Source organism: Schistocerca serialis, chromosome 3 (assembly GCF_023864345.2).
Source record: "Schistocerca serialis cubense isolate TAMUIC-IGC-003099 chromosome 3, iqSchSeri2.2, whole genome shotgun sequence".
Lineage (NCBI taxonomy): Eukaryota > Metazoa > Arthropoda > Insecta > Orthoptera > Acrididae > Schistocerca > Schistocerca serialis.
This window is the reverse complement of record NC_064640.1, coordinates 491,704,273-491,719,159: the sequence shown is the minus strand read 5'-3', so window position 1 is coordinate 491,719,159 and position 14,887 is coordinate 491,704,273. Positions and strand designations below refer to the sequence as shown.

Here is a 14,887-nt window from a genome sequence, read left to right as displayed (position 1 = left end):
CACAGTATGTATTGTAAGCCCACCCATACTGATGCATACTTGTAGGCATCTAGCTGCTGCCATCATTCGTAAACTATGACCATACTTAAAACATAGTACATAGGCCCTAAGCCATGCAGTGTCTGATGCTGACAGCAAACAGGGTGAACTGGTACCCTGGGAAGAGTTATTCAGTAAAAATGGCTGTACTAAACCTCAAATTAAGAGAGCTCTGCAAGCAAAAATACCTGACTAACCAAAGGAAGTGCAAGAAGAAAGAAATGTACTTCATGCGGGAAATGTTTCTTCAAAATTGCCAGAATATTAAAGAAGCATAAGGTTGATGAGATCTCCGTACCACCGCGGCAACTCTTCTGGGATTTGTGAAAGATGCTATGCTTATACAAATATGGAGTGTGTACGAAATTCCTTGTGAGTGTGGTAAATGGTACATAGGACAAACCATACACACTGTATAAGAACAGTGTATCGAACACGAGTAATACGCCCGCCATCTACAGCCCAACAAACATGCAGTGGCAGAACATTACCAGGAGTAGAAGTATGAAATCGGAATTTCCCTATAGATGGTGATAGCTGTCAGTGTATGGTCCATGAGACCATGTCTGCAGCATTGTCTGCTTTCTGTAACGGCTGATGACTAATGTCAATGCACAGTAACCCAAGTTCCATACATCGGTATCTGTTTCAAACCTGTAAACATGTCGAGTTTTGTGCCTACGAACTACAATTTGCGGACAGCATTGGTTTTCTGTTATCATTTGAAGAAAACTGCTGCAGAATCACATCGAATGCTTCTCGAAGCTTTCGGCGAACATGTACTTGGGAAAACACAGTATTTTGAGTGGTTCAAAAACTTCAAAAGTGCCAATTTTGACACAAGAAACGACATCTACATCTACATCTACCTCTACATCCACATCTATACTCCGCAAGCCACCTGACGGTGTGTGGCGGAGGGTACCTTCAGTACCTCTATCGGTTCTCCCTTCTATTCCAGTCTCGTATTGTTCGTGGAAAGAAGGATTGTCGGTATGCTTCTGTGTGGGCTCTAATCTCTCTGATTTTATCCTCATGGTCTCTTCGCGAGATATACGTAGGAGGGAGCAATATACTGCTTGACTCTTCGGTGAAGGTATGTTCTCAAAACTTTGACAAAAGCCCGTACCGAGCTACTGAGCGTCTCTCCTGCAGAGGCTTCCACTGGAGTTTACCTATCATCTCCGTAACGCATTCGCGATTACTAAATGATCCTGTAACAAAACGCGCTGCTCTGCGTTGGATCTTCTCTATGTCTTGTATCAACCCTATCTGGTATGGATCCCACACTGCTGAGCAGTATTCAAGCAGTGGGCGAACAAGCGTACTGTAACCTACTTCCTTTGTTTTCGGATTGCATTTCCTTAGGATTCTTCCAATGAATCTCAGTCTGGCATCTGCTTTACTGACGATCAACATTATATGATCATTCCATTTTAAATCACTCCTAATGTGTACTCCCAGATAATTTATGGTATTAACTGCTTCCAGTTGCTGACCTGCTATTTTGTAGCTAAATGATAAAGGATCTATCTTTTTGTGTATTCGCAGCACATTACACTTGTCTACATTGAGATTCAATTGCCATTCCCTGCACCATGTGTCAATTCGCTGCAGATCCTCCTGCATTTCAGTACAATTTTCCATTGTTACAACCTCTCGATACACCACAGCATCATCTGCAAAAAGTCTCAGTGAACTTCCGATGTCATCCACCAGGTCATTTATGTATATTGTGAATAGCAACGGTCCTATGACACTCCCCTGCGGCACACCTGAAATCACTCTTACTTCGGAAGACTTCTCTCCATTGAGAATAACATGCTGCGTCCTGTTATCTAGGAACTCCTCAATCCAATCACACAATTGGTCTGATAGTCCATATGCTCTTACTTTGTTCATTAAACGACTGTGGGGAACTGTATCGAACGCCTTGCGGAAGTCAAGAAACACGGCATCTACCTGTGAACCCGTGTCTATGGCCCTCTGAGTCTAGTGGACGAATAGCGTGAGCTGGGTTTCACATGACCGTCTTTTTCGAAACCCATGCTGATTCCTACAGAGTAGATTTCTAGTCTCCAGAAAAGTCATTATACTCGAACACAATACGTGTTCCAAAATTCTACAACTGATCGACGTTAGAGATATAGGTCTATAGTTCTGCACATCTGTTCGACGTCCCTTCTTGAAAACGGGGATGACCTGTGCCCTTCTCCAATCCTTTGGAATGCTACGCTCTTCTAGAGACCTATGGTACACCGCTGCAAGAAGGGGGGCAAGTTCCTTCACATACTCTGGGAAACTACTGAAAAAGTTCAAAGACAACGAATTGCAGGCTTTATTGGATGAAGATGATATTCAGACTCAACAGGAACTTGTGGAACAACTGAATGTGATGCAGAAAGCTGTTTCTGTTCAGTTGTAAGCTATGGTAAAGGTGCAGAAAGTAAGAAAATGGGTTCTACATGAACTGAATGAAAGACAGCAAGTAAATTGAAAGACCACTTGGGAAATGCTACCTGCCAGACACAAAAAGTCATTTCTCCATCAAATAGTAACAAGTGATGAAAAATGGATATATTCTGAGAATCGTAAGTGCCGTAAGTCGTGCATGAATCCAGGCAAATCATCGTCATACACTGCACGACCAAATCACTTGGGAAAGAAGACAATGCTGTGTGTTTGGTGGGATCAGAAGGGCGTCATCTATTATGAGCTGCTGAAACCTAGTGGAACTGTTAACACTGTTCGCTACCAACAGCAAATGATCGATTTAAATCTAGCATTTCGTGAAAACTAACCGGAATAGGGAAAAAGGCAACACAGTCATACTGCTCCATGATAATGCCCCATCACTCACAGCAAAATGGGTCAGGGAAATGATTGAGGCATTCAGATGGGCAATTCTAGAGCATGCAGTTTATTCTCCAGACTTGGCTCCGTCTGATTATCATCTATTTGCATCACTGGGTCACACTCTCACTGAACAATGCTTCAGTTCATATTAAAGATGTGGAATGATTCCAAAGAGGCAGTATCAATGGCAATTGAGAGATATATACCACATAAATTAATAAGTGATAGTACTGATCCCCCATGGTACACAAAACAGGTCAGATCGCTGTTGCAGAAGCAACGAAAAAAACATGCCACATTTAAAAGAATGCAAAATTCCGAAGATTGGCAAAGTTTTGCAGAAGTTCAAAATATAGCACGTGCTTCAATGCAGGATGCTTCTAATAATTTCCACAACAAAACTCTGTCTCAAAATCTGGCAGAAAACCCAAAGAGATTCTGGTCATATATAAAGCACACCAGTGGCAAGACACAATCAATACCTTCACTGCGCGATAACATTGGTGAAGTTACTGATGACAGTGCCACCAAAGCAGAGTTATTAAACATGGTTTTCTGAAACTCCTTCACCAAAGAAGATGTAGTAAATATTCCCGAATTCCAATCAAGAATAACTGCGAAGATGAGAAACATAGAAGTAGATATCCTCGGAGTAACAAAGTCGATATGCTTGGTGTTGCAAAGCAGCTTAAATCACGTAATAAAGGCAAGGATTATGGTCCAGATGGTATACCAGTCAGGTTCCTTTCAGAGTATGCAGATGCAACAGCTCCATATTTAGCAATTATATACAACCGCTCGCTCACAGAAAGTTCCGTACCTAAAGACTGGAAAGTTGCTCAAGTCACACCAATACCCAAAAAGGGAAATAGGAGTAATCCGCTGAATTACAGGCCCTTATCACTAATGTCGATTTGCAGTAAGTTGGTTGGTTGGTTTTTTGGGGGAAGAGACCAAACAGTGAGGTCATCGGTCTCATTGGATTAGGGAAGGACAGGGAAGGAAGTTGGCCGTGCCCTTTCAGAGAAACCATCCCAGCATTTGCCTGGAGCGATGTAGGGAAATCACGGAAAACCTAAATCAGGATGGCCAGACGCGGGATTGAACCGTCGTCCTCCCGAATGCGGTCCAGTGTGCTAACCACTGCGCCACCTCGCTCGGTGATTTGCAGTAGGGTTTTGGAACATATACTGTATTTCCAACATTATGAAGTACCTTGAAGAAAATGATTTACTGACACACAGTGAGCACGGATTCAGAAAATATCATTCTTGCAGAACACAACTAGCTCTTTATACTCGTGAAGTGCTATTGACAGGGGATGTCAAATTGACTCCATATTTTTAGATTTTCAGAAGGCTTTTGACACCGTTCCTCACAAACGTATTCAAACCAAACTGTGTGCCTATAGAATATCGCGTCAGTCGTGCGACTGGATTCGTGATTTCCTCTCAGAGAGGTCACAGTTTGTAGTAACAGACAGAAGTTCATTGAGTGAAACAGAAATAATATCCAGCGGTCCCCAAGGAAGTGTTATAGGCCATCTGTTGTTCCTGATCTGTATTAACGATGTAGGACACAATCTGAGTAGCCCTCTTGGATTATTTGCAGATGATGCTGTCGTTTACCGTCTTATACAGTCATCAGATGACCAAAACGAATTGCAAAATGATATAGATAAGATATCTGTGTGGTGCAAAAATTGGCAATTGACCCTGAATAAAGAAAAGTGTGAAGTTATTCACATGAGTACTAAAAGAAATCTGCTAAATTTTGATTACGCTAAAAGTCACAAAAATCTGAGGGCTGTAAATTCAACTAAATACTTGAGGTTTACAATTACAAATAACCTAAATTGGAACAATCACATAGATAATGTTATGGGTAGAGCAAACCAAAGACTGTGATTCATTGGCAGAACACTTAGAAGTTGCAACAGATCTACCAAAGAGACTGCTTACACTAAACTTGTCTACCGTATTCTGAAGTATTGCTGCGCAGTGTGGGATCTGTATCAGGTGGGACTGACGGATGATATTGAAAAAGTTCAAAGAAGGGCAGCTCGTTATGTATTATACCGAAATAGGGGTGATAGTGCCACAGACATAATACGTGAACTGGAGTGGCAATCATTAAAACAAAGGAATTTTTCATTGTGACAGGATCTTCTCATCAAATTTCAATCACCAGTTTTCTCCTCTGACTGCGAAAACATTCTATTGGCACCCACCTACGTAGGGAGAAATGATCATCATGATAAAATAAGAGACATCAGGCCTTGCACAAAATGTAAGTGCTCGTTTTTCCCACACACCGTTCGAGAGTGGAACGGTAGAGAGACAGCTTGAAGGTGGTTTATTGAGCCCTCTGCCAGGCACTTAATTGTGAATAGCAGAGTAATCACATAGATGTAGATGTAGAAAATGTACGAAAGTGGCTCTCTGACTGGTTCGCTTCAAAAGAAAAACTGTGTCTTTGGCATGGCATTCATAGCCTGCCGGAGAGGTGGGAGAAATGTATAAATAGCAATGGAGATTATTTTGAATAAAATATTGTTTATCAATTACAAACAATGGATGTGTAAATATTGCATCCAAATTCCGGTTTCGTACTTCTACATCTGGTATACTTCCACTGGCCATGCCATGGAATACAGGAAGTCACGATACTGAACACAACCTCATCCTGTTGGGATTCAGTGGTCAAGGAAGTTGTGGAAATACAATTAGTGGACAACCTGCTTGTCCAAGACAAGAGTTTCCAGCTCAACATATCATGGAAACCGCTCATTTCGCATCTGCGTATTCAGAGGAATTCCAACACATACCACCCATTTCAGTAATTAACCACACAATTTGTAAGCACTGTGCTCACTATATTTTGTTCTTAGACACATAATGTTATCTGTGACTGACGTTCTTGTTGCCATAAGTGTTATCTGTGAGGTACTTGCTTTTATGCCACAGCATTGTATTGAGTGGATTTAAATCTGTCACGGATCTACCTTGAAGATGGCTCTATCAGCCAGAAGCTGTCCTAGATGCATGCCAAAAGATGATGAAATAAATAAAATTTAAATAGAAGCTTAGCAAAATCGCCCAAAACTAAATTGTTTGACAAAGGCAGAAAAAACATCCTTGGCGGAATGGAGATTGTGAAAAGGAAGTAAAACTCAACACTAGGCATTCAAAACATGGAGTGTTAACAAATGAGAAAATTCCTATCACGTTCTGGTAACTAGAAAAGAGACTACAAAATTAATTATATGAATGTAATGACAATACACTGTAAAATTGAAGACTTCTATAAAACTTTTAAAGCAAAGCTAAATAGGTACTAGCCTCAGCAGAATCTCTTCTTTTAACAATGAATATGGATAACTGGCACTTAACAACCAAGAAAAGAGCAGAGAACTTTGCAGAGATTTGAAATGAAATTTCTAAATTGCCCTGGGATCACTGAGAGATTTCCACCAGAGACTCGCCTAAAACCTAGTCCACTTTAACAAGCACCAAATGAAGAGGAAACTTCTGGATAGAAAGGTTAATAATTACAAAGTGTCTGGTTAAGATGGTATTATTACAATACTACTGAAATTAGCTGGCCCAAAAAACTTAAAAGAAACTACAATGATCATGCACAACATTTGGCAAACAGAGAACATTCCATAAGACTGGAAAACTGAATTGATATATCCACTATATAAAAAGGGAGCCAGAGAGAATAAAGAATAATTGAAGGATAGTGAACATTAAGTCTCTTCCAAATTCTGAAAGAAAAAGGTCTGAACCTCAAACCACTACAGTTATTAGTGAAACAGCAAATAGTACAAAATCTGAGGTAAAATTCAGGGGAAATATGTTGGAACATTTTGAAATTAAAATTGGAGGGGGACAAGGTGATGGACTCTCTCCAGTACTTTTCAAATCTCTCTCAGAAAAACTAGGCCGAGAGTGGTGGGGACTAAAATCAGAGCTTAAAATTGATGAACCAGTCAAGTTTGGAAGAACCAATGTTAGAGTAGACTGCTTTGTTTTTGCAGACAACCCGACATTTCTATATCACTACATTTATATATCATGACATTCAAACAGAACCAAAAACAAAAAGAAGTTCTTAAAGGAATAGCAGGAGGAGCAGGGCTGTAAGTATCATTTGGAAAAAAAAATCATGTCTAGAAACTACTTGACACCCAAAATTCTAAAAACTAAATACAGGAAAGTTGAGATAATTCCTCAATTCAAATAATTAGATGAAATCATTCAGGAAACTGACCTGGAAAAGACTGGTTGTGAAATTTGTTCTTACAAAATGAAAACAGCCATCAAGCCTACAAAATCCTTCTTTGACAAAAAATGCAGTTTAAAATACACCAGACTGAGATACTACAAGACAGTTATAAAAACAGTGTGTCCTTACAGAGCTGAAACACTCATTTAAACAGAAAAAGGACACTGAAGAAATCCAAAAGAGAGAACAAAAAGTGTTCATGAAAATTTTGGAACCGAACTATATTGAAGAAGGAACAAACAAATTAAGAGCAAATAGAAGAATTCTGTGGGCATATTTAAAAAAAAGTAGAGCCAACTAGACTGGTTGTGGAATTCTATGGAATTCACAGCAAAGCAAAAATTTAAACAATCAAATGGCTTGCTGCAGTGAAAGAAGACAAGAAGGAAGTTGATGTAATACAACTTGATATACCAGACAGAAAAATGTCGAGGCAGAAAATTCATGACTGATCAGTTGGCCTGGCAGAGAAACCCGAGAAGACTTTGAACAACTTGGTTTGGCAAGTGATAAAGAGCCCATTCTGAGAGAGTGAAAGTGAGGTTTTTTTTTATTTTACTTAACCACTAATATAAGTAGCAAAACATGCTTCTAGGAGTTTCAAAATTGATGTTTTTTCCTTCTCCTGGCAGGTGAAGCACAGGCCAGGTCATTTCTAACCCTATTCTGAAAGAAAAAGGTCTGAACCTCAAACCACTGCAATTATTAATGAAACAGGCCCCAACATACTTACTTTAGAGGCTCCTCTCGGGTAAGAGATGATGCAGGATTTTGAGTTCATCTGCTTCTTGTTAATCAAGCAGCTTTGTACAGGAATGAAACAGCAGTGGGGTCAAGCTGAGATTTTTCAAGTCTTTGTGGTTGGAGACAGTACAGAAAGACATGGATGTCAGGCTGAAGGAGATAGATATGGTGGTGGTAGTGTTGGTCGGGTTCACTTACTGGTCTGATTTTTATTGCTTCTTCATGTGTTTGCAATGAATGAACAGAAGCTGTACACAGTTGCACAGTTGAGGCTTACTAGATTCTCCAATCGCTTACCAGAACAAAGGGTTCTGTGGCATATAACTTTAAGATTCAGGCGTACTCGGCAATGTATGGTGCTACAGACCCTGAACTATGAGAGTGCCAGGTTCTGTTGCTTTAATCGAACCATCGGTTCAAGTACACATAACAATGTAAGTGACATACAGACATAGGTACATGTAGACAGATGCACAATGGAAATGAATAACTGTAGCCCAGAGGTATATACAGGCAACGTTTACAAGTCTTTCTTAGTGCACAAAGTTAATGGAGTCTGACTGCTCACTTAAGTAGTATCTGCTGTAGGCCAGTCCATTCAAGGCTGCTGTCATTCACTGGAACTCTCGAACTCTACTTTATGTCTGGGGCTGTTTGCTTGTAGATGGGATGTGACTGCTGCTTTTTATCACCAACTTGTGATCAGTGATTGTGAAACCCGCAGTTTCCCAATGTGTGAGACCTTTTATTGGGCAAACAAAAGCAGCTTGCACTGTATGTCTCTACCCAAGTTACTAGTCTTATAGCTAATATTCATACTTACATAATTTTTCTCTTTTGTCTGGCAACCTTTCATGATTCACCCATTACAACCTATTAAAGGGGGAGATCTAGTATTGTCACCAGATTTTTACATGGATTACAAAATGAACACACAGCATTGGCCATTCACAGTTGTATGGTTTCATGTCTCCACCACGGGCAATGGGGATATTGTGTTACCTGGACAGACTTCTTGGCAGCATAGGCAATGAGGAAAGTGAGCGCACTTTCCTCATCCAGTTATGTTTATGTATCTGAAGCTTTCTGGTTGCTGACATTACTGTTCACTCACTGAGAGATGCTTGTTCTTGGTCTTTTTGTCAGTTTGCTATTCAGGTTTTGGCTTCACATTTGATTTCCTTTCAATTCTCCTTTCAGATTTATGTACAGTTAGCCACCATCTACTCAGTCTTCTTTGGCTACTTACCATGTTCTGGAGAAACCACGTTGTGGCGCTCCCCCACTGGGGTAGTCCATTACAAATTTGACGATGAAGCAAAGTAGCTCAGAACAGTGGATCAACAGTTTCTGGAGCTTTGACAGCATCAGATAAAGCTGCAGGAGGAACAGGTACATCTGCAATAACTACTACAGGAGGGTGCAGATGCAGGAGCTGATCAAGCAGACTGTGAATTTTGTACGAACTGTGGGCATGCATTCTGCTGGTCAAGCCACCTTTGCTCACCACCCCTGCCATTTCCTGTGTTTGACAACATTAGAGACTTGGGAGAAACTACCTGCATAGATTTATTCTGCATTGCAAGATAAAAGACATATTAGGTCCTGTAGTCTAGAGCACTCTGTTATTTAGTGGTAGTAGTAGCAGCAGCAGCTTTTATGAAACTTTTCAAACGCTGCGTCCATGCGTGGGCCCTGAAGCATTGGAATTTACTGAACTGTGTGATCTGCTGAGTGAACAGTTCTGCCATCAAACTCATATTGTTGCAGCACAGTTCCAGTTTAACGTATATGGGAAGCATAGTGATCAGTCTTGTATGTCCTGGATAGCATATTTGCAAAGCCTCGCCTGTAACTGGAATTGTGAATGTATGAATTGTGGAGTCTTGTAAGCCGATTCTTCAGTCGGAGGCATAGTTGTTAGATTAGTGATGGGTGAGAAGGTCCAGTCTAAAGCTATGGAATCATCAGACCCCAAATTAAGCACAATCACAAATATTACCAAGACATTTGAGGTGTCAGCATCAGCTAAAAATGTGATGATTATGATGATTAAAATTATTCTGTGTGTTGCACTGCATCATTATATAAAATACATTAATTATAATTATGTCAGCTCAAAATATGTTTTTGGATAGTTAGCAAATAGCTCAGCCTTCTGCCACGTGCCGGCAACTTAGTCCCTTGATGACACTCAGGTTACGAGTCCTGCATAAGGAAACACTTCTTGCTCCCACGTAGACTGCAGTGGACTTAGTAAACAGACAATACCTAGCCACACGTCTTAATGTAGATCACATTCTTTAGGTGATAAGTAAAGTTGGCCCTCATTGTCGTATTCACCCAATTGGTGCTTAAGTTTTCTTCGGACTATTGGACACACCATGAGAGTCATCAGCGCCCACATTTTTGACACGTTACATGTCACATGTGACGGCACTTAGCAGCAGTGTGACTGGGCAGGAAAACAGCACTGCAGGCTGCTGCAACGGTATTCATTAATACACAGTGAGCAGTAGAACCTAACCAAGAGTCAGTGTTTGCTTTCACTCCAGTCTGCACAGAACCCAGCCAACTGCCTAATAAACTCCTGATTGAGTTGGATATCAGTGGTATTACAACCCAATTTCAGGTGAGTAGGGGAGCTGTAGTTACTCCAATTAACCAGGGAATCCATCAGTGTTTGGACAACCCTATCTGCAGCCGTGGCAGTGGCACATAATTTCATATAGACAAGGAAAGATTTCTTTGCGAGAGAAAATTACTGTATGGGCAAAATACAAGAACTTGGAAGAACAAATCTCGTAACTAGTCATAAGTTCACAGTTGGATGTAAATATTTTTGGGTTAAATGCATTTGCCATGCTTAGTTTCCAACTATTGGATGAAGTGAACCTGGTTTTCAGCTCAGTACCATTCCAGGATCTAGAATTATTAAAGCTATAATCAGTTATTCCAGGCAACATTGAGTTGGGCCAAAGAGTTTGAAGTGTCACTTTTACTCCAGCTGTATGCTGAGCCCCTAAGTTCCATTGTTCATGGCCAATTACATTCGCAATGTGTGATGCGGTATACATCAAGTTAGAGACGTTACTGGACTTGAAGCTCATTGTGCCAGTGTCACTTTGTTAGTGGGTGACTCTCACGGTCATTGTGAAGAGCACAAATGGGTCCATCAGAATTTGCAGTGATTTTAAGGTCACAAACGATGCGCAAAGTGAGATCAACATTTATGCAACTTTTAACGAAGTTAGCATGGGGGCAGTGATTTTCAAAAACTGATTTGAAGGATGCATACTTGAAGTTACTTCTTTATGTGGACAAGCATAAAATCCTGGTACTAAATAAGATTTACAGAATGTGTGAATACAAGAGGTTGCCTTTTGGAGTCACTTCAGCACCAAGCTCTTTCCAAAGCTATGCAGTGCAACTGTTGTTGTTGTTGTTGTTGTTGTTGTGGTTGTTGTGGTCTTCAGTCCTGAGACTGGTTTGATGCAGCTCTCCATTCTACTCTATCCTGTGCAAGCTTCTTCATTTCCCAGTACCTACTGCAGCCTATGTCCTTCTGAATCTGCTTCGTTATTCATCTCTTGGTCTCCCTCTACGATTTTTACGCTCTGCGCTGCCCTCCAATACTGAATTGGTGATCCCTCGATGTCTCAGAACATGTCCTACCATCCGATCCCTTCTTCTAGTCAAGTTGTGCCACAAGCTCCTCTTCTCCCCATTCTATTCAATACCTCCTCATTAGTTACGTAATCTACTCATCTAATCTTCAGCATTCTTCTGTAGCACCACATTTCGAAAGCTTGTATTCTCTTGTCTAAACTATTTATTGTCCACGTTTCACTTCCATACATGGCTACGCTCCATACAAATACTTTCAGAAACGACTTCCTGACATTCAAATCTATACTCGATCACTAAATCACTTCCTCTTTAATAGGTGCTTAAGGTCAGAAATGACACATTCTGTGCTTTGCATGCTGAGGCAAGGGGGAGCATTGTGTGAGTAGGCCTGCCAGTGACTCCCATGGGCACCTCAATTTCATGTGTTTCCATTCCCACGGCATCTTGTTCGTTCACTGCCTGTTCCACAGGATGATGCAATTGCAGCTGAGACATTGAGACTGTCGCTGAGGACAATGTTGGAGGAAGTGAATCAATCTACATGAGTTGCCAGTCCTGTACCAGTTCAGTCATCTGCTGCTTCTGATAATAATGATGTGAGCACAGGCTGGAACAGCACTGTGGCCATGTCCACAGTGCGAACCTAGAACCACCAGTAGCATGCATGGATGGCCAGAAAATGTGCTCGTTAAAAACAGTGAGATTGGAAGTGCCATGCACTGGCTTGAGGAGTGGGGATGGCTCCTGCATTTGTCATGGCCACAACTGATTTTGGTGATGAAATAGGTGTTCCTGCCCAGGCGTGACGAGTAACATTTGACACCCCTTGCGCCCAAGGACGATGCCTGGTGTACACCCTGACTTCCAGATGATCATGCAAGCCCAAACAGTGGCACCTTGCTGTTAGTAGAGTACACAAACAGGGCTTGTGATATACAGAGCAGGGCACAAGGGATCCAAGAGCTTTCGCAGCCTGCCCCCGTGCAGCACCTCAGCCAGGCTTTGTCCACTGACCATGGTGGACCAGTAGGTTGTAAGACATGCTGTTAAGGGCTCAGCAATGGGCACTAACATCAGTCCCTTCCTCATTTATACCTTGAAGGTTCTGACCATCCACTCCGCCTCTGAGTTCGACACTGAGTGGAAACAGGTGATCGTCAGGTGCTGCATTCTATTGCACTGGCAGGATGTCTTAAATTCTGCCAAAACAAACTGAAGTCTGTTGTCTGATACTATGGTGTGGGGGGGCTCTCTCAAAAGTGAAAATGGTAGCAAATGCTCTGATCACAGAGTGTGCACTCTCAGAAGAGATGCGTGCCACATACGGAAAATTAGAGAGCACATCCACCACCAGCAACCACACTGTACCCTAAAAAGAACTGGAGAAGTTGATGCACACCCTCTCCCAAAGGTGTTCAGACTGGGGCAATGGGGAAAGACTTTTGATTGGGAATGCTTGGTTCAAGTACAGGCCTGATATGTATGCACTACATGGTCTGTGCCACCTGTCCTGGCCCAATAAACGTGGTGCCACACTAAAGCTTTCATCTTATGTTTCACTGGAAAATAATTTCATAACAATGTTCTGATCCTTTTAGGAGGCACTCTGGCCAACCAATCCGCACCACTGACATAGCTCTACAGACAAGGGGTCCTGGCTGGTAGTCAATGCTACTTCACCAGCAGTGATCAGGATATCTCACAAGGTGCGGCGCACAGTCACGTTTAGGGCAAAAGACACTGCTTCTGGATGGTCAAACTCAACATGATAATGCACTGGCACTTGCTTGCCCTGCAATGGGCTGAAAAATAGTGTCATTGTAGTAATTGTAAAAAAGAGTGTCATAACAGTAATTGCTCAAGAACAGCGCCCAAGGTTGCAAACACTGCACCATTCTGTCTGGAAGGTGACAACATGGATCAAAAAGGGAAATGAGGGGTATGCGGTAAGTAAGTAACAGGAACTTATTCTCATATATTAAAACGAGGAATGTTTTTAATGCTATATAGAGTGGCCAATGCCACTGCCACCTCAATTTGTGAATAATTTTGCTGTGCTTGCAAAAGCATCTTAAATGCCAAAGCAATTCAGTGCTCCGTACCATCAGCATCCTTATGCGAGAGAACAGCCCCAGCCCCGCATTGCGATGTGTCAGTTGCTTGCCTGATGGGAACTTCACTTCAGCGCAGGGTCGACTTCCGGTATGTTTTCAACAGTGAGAATGCTTCAAGTACACGGGAGACCAAATGAAGAGAACTTCTTTCTACCTCAAATGACTTAACGAATGTCAGGTGAGGTGAGCTGCCTGGAGCATGTATTCTGTTTAGTAGTTCACTTTCCCCAGAAATGACTGTAATTCATTTAAGTTTTTTGGGGCTGGCAGCTTCTTGATTGAATCAACCGGCTCTGCCATTGGTGTAATTCCTTTGCTGCATAAGATATGCCACACACAATGCACAGATGATGCAGAGAACTTGCATTTCTCTACCTCACACTGCTGAGATATAGTATTTGTAAGTTTTGAATGTGCTTTTCTCTAGCAGTACCCATTACCCAAATTTCACCCAAATAGATTATGTATCTTGTAGTCTTACTGAATAGAATGGATCAAGTTATGGGTGAAGAATAGAATATGAGAATTAATAAAGCAAAAACAAAAGTAATGGCATGCGACAAAGAAGATCAAGTGAAAGTCCAAGTTCATGTAGGCAATGAACTGCTTGAACAAGTTGATAAATTTACTTATCTGGGCAGTAATATCACCAGGGATGGAAGGAGCAAGGCAGAAGTGAGAAGTAGAATAGCTCAAGCAAAGGCTGCCTTTAACAAGAAGAAAAACATAGTAACATCTAAGAGCATCAGCCTTGAAATCAGGAAAAGATTTTTGAAATCATATGTGTGGAGTGTGGCATGCTATGGGTGTGAAACATGGACTCTTGGGACAGAGGAAGACCAGAAGCTAAATTCTTTTGAAATGTGGTGCTATAGACGCATGCTCAAAATAAAATGGATCGACAAGGTCACAAACGAAGTGGTTCTGGGAAGAGCAGGTGAGAAGAGAAGCTTCTGGAGTTTCATTGTTAAAAGAAGAGTGCAATTTACAGGCCATCTATTAAGACATAAAGGACTCCCGAACACAATCATAGAGGGATATGTCGAGGGATAAAGACCAAGAGGAAGACCACGACTGAGGTACATGGATCAAATCGTGAAAGATGTAGGATGTAACACCTACAAAGAAATGAAGAGAAAAGCTGAAAGACGCACAGAATGGAGACAAGCTGCCGTTGTAGCTATTGCAAACCAATCCTTGGATTGACCACTACA

The 14,887-nt window shown here is 41.5% G+C and overlaps 1 protein-coding gene across 4 annotated transcripts in view; it reads left to right on the top strand.

Annotated features, from left to right (window-relative positions):
- LOC126470377 (DNA fragmentation factor subunit beta) overlaps positions 1-14,887 on the top strand; it is a 154,171-nt gene that overhangs the window by 75,457 nt on the left and 63,827 nt on the right. The gene's annotated exons all lie outside the window — the stretch shown is intronic.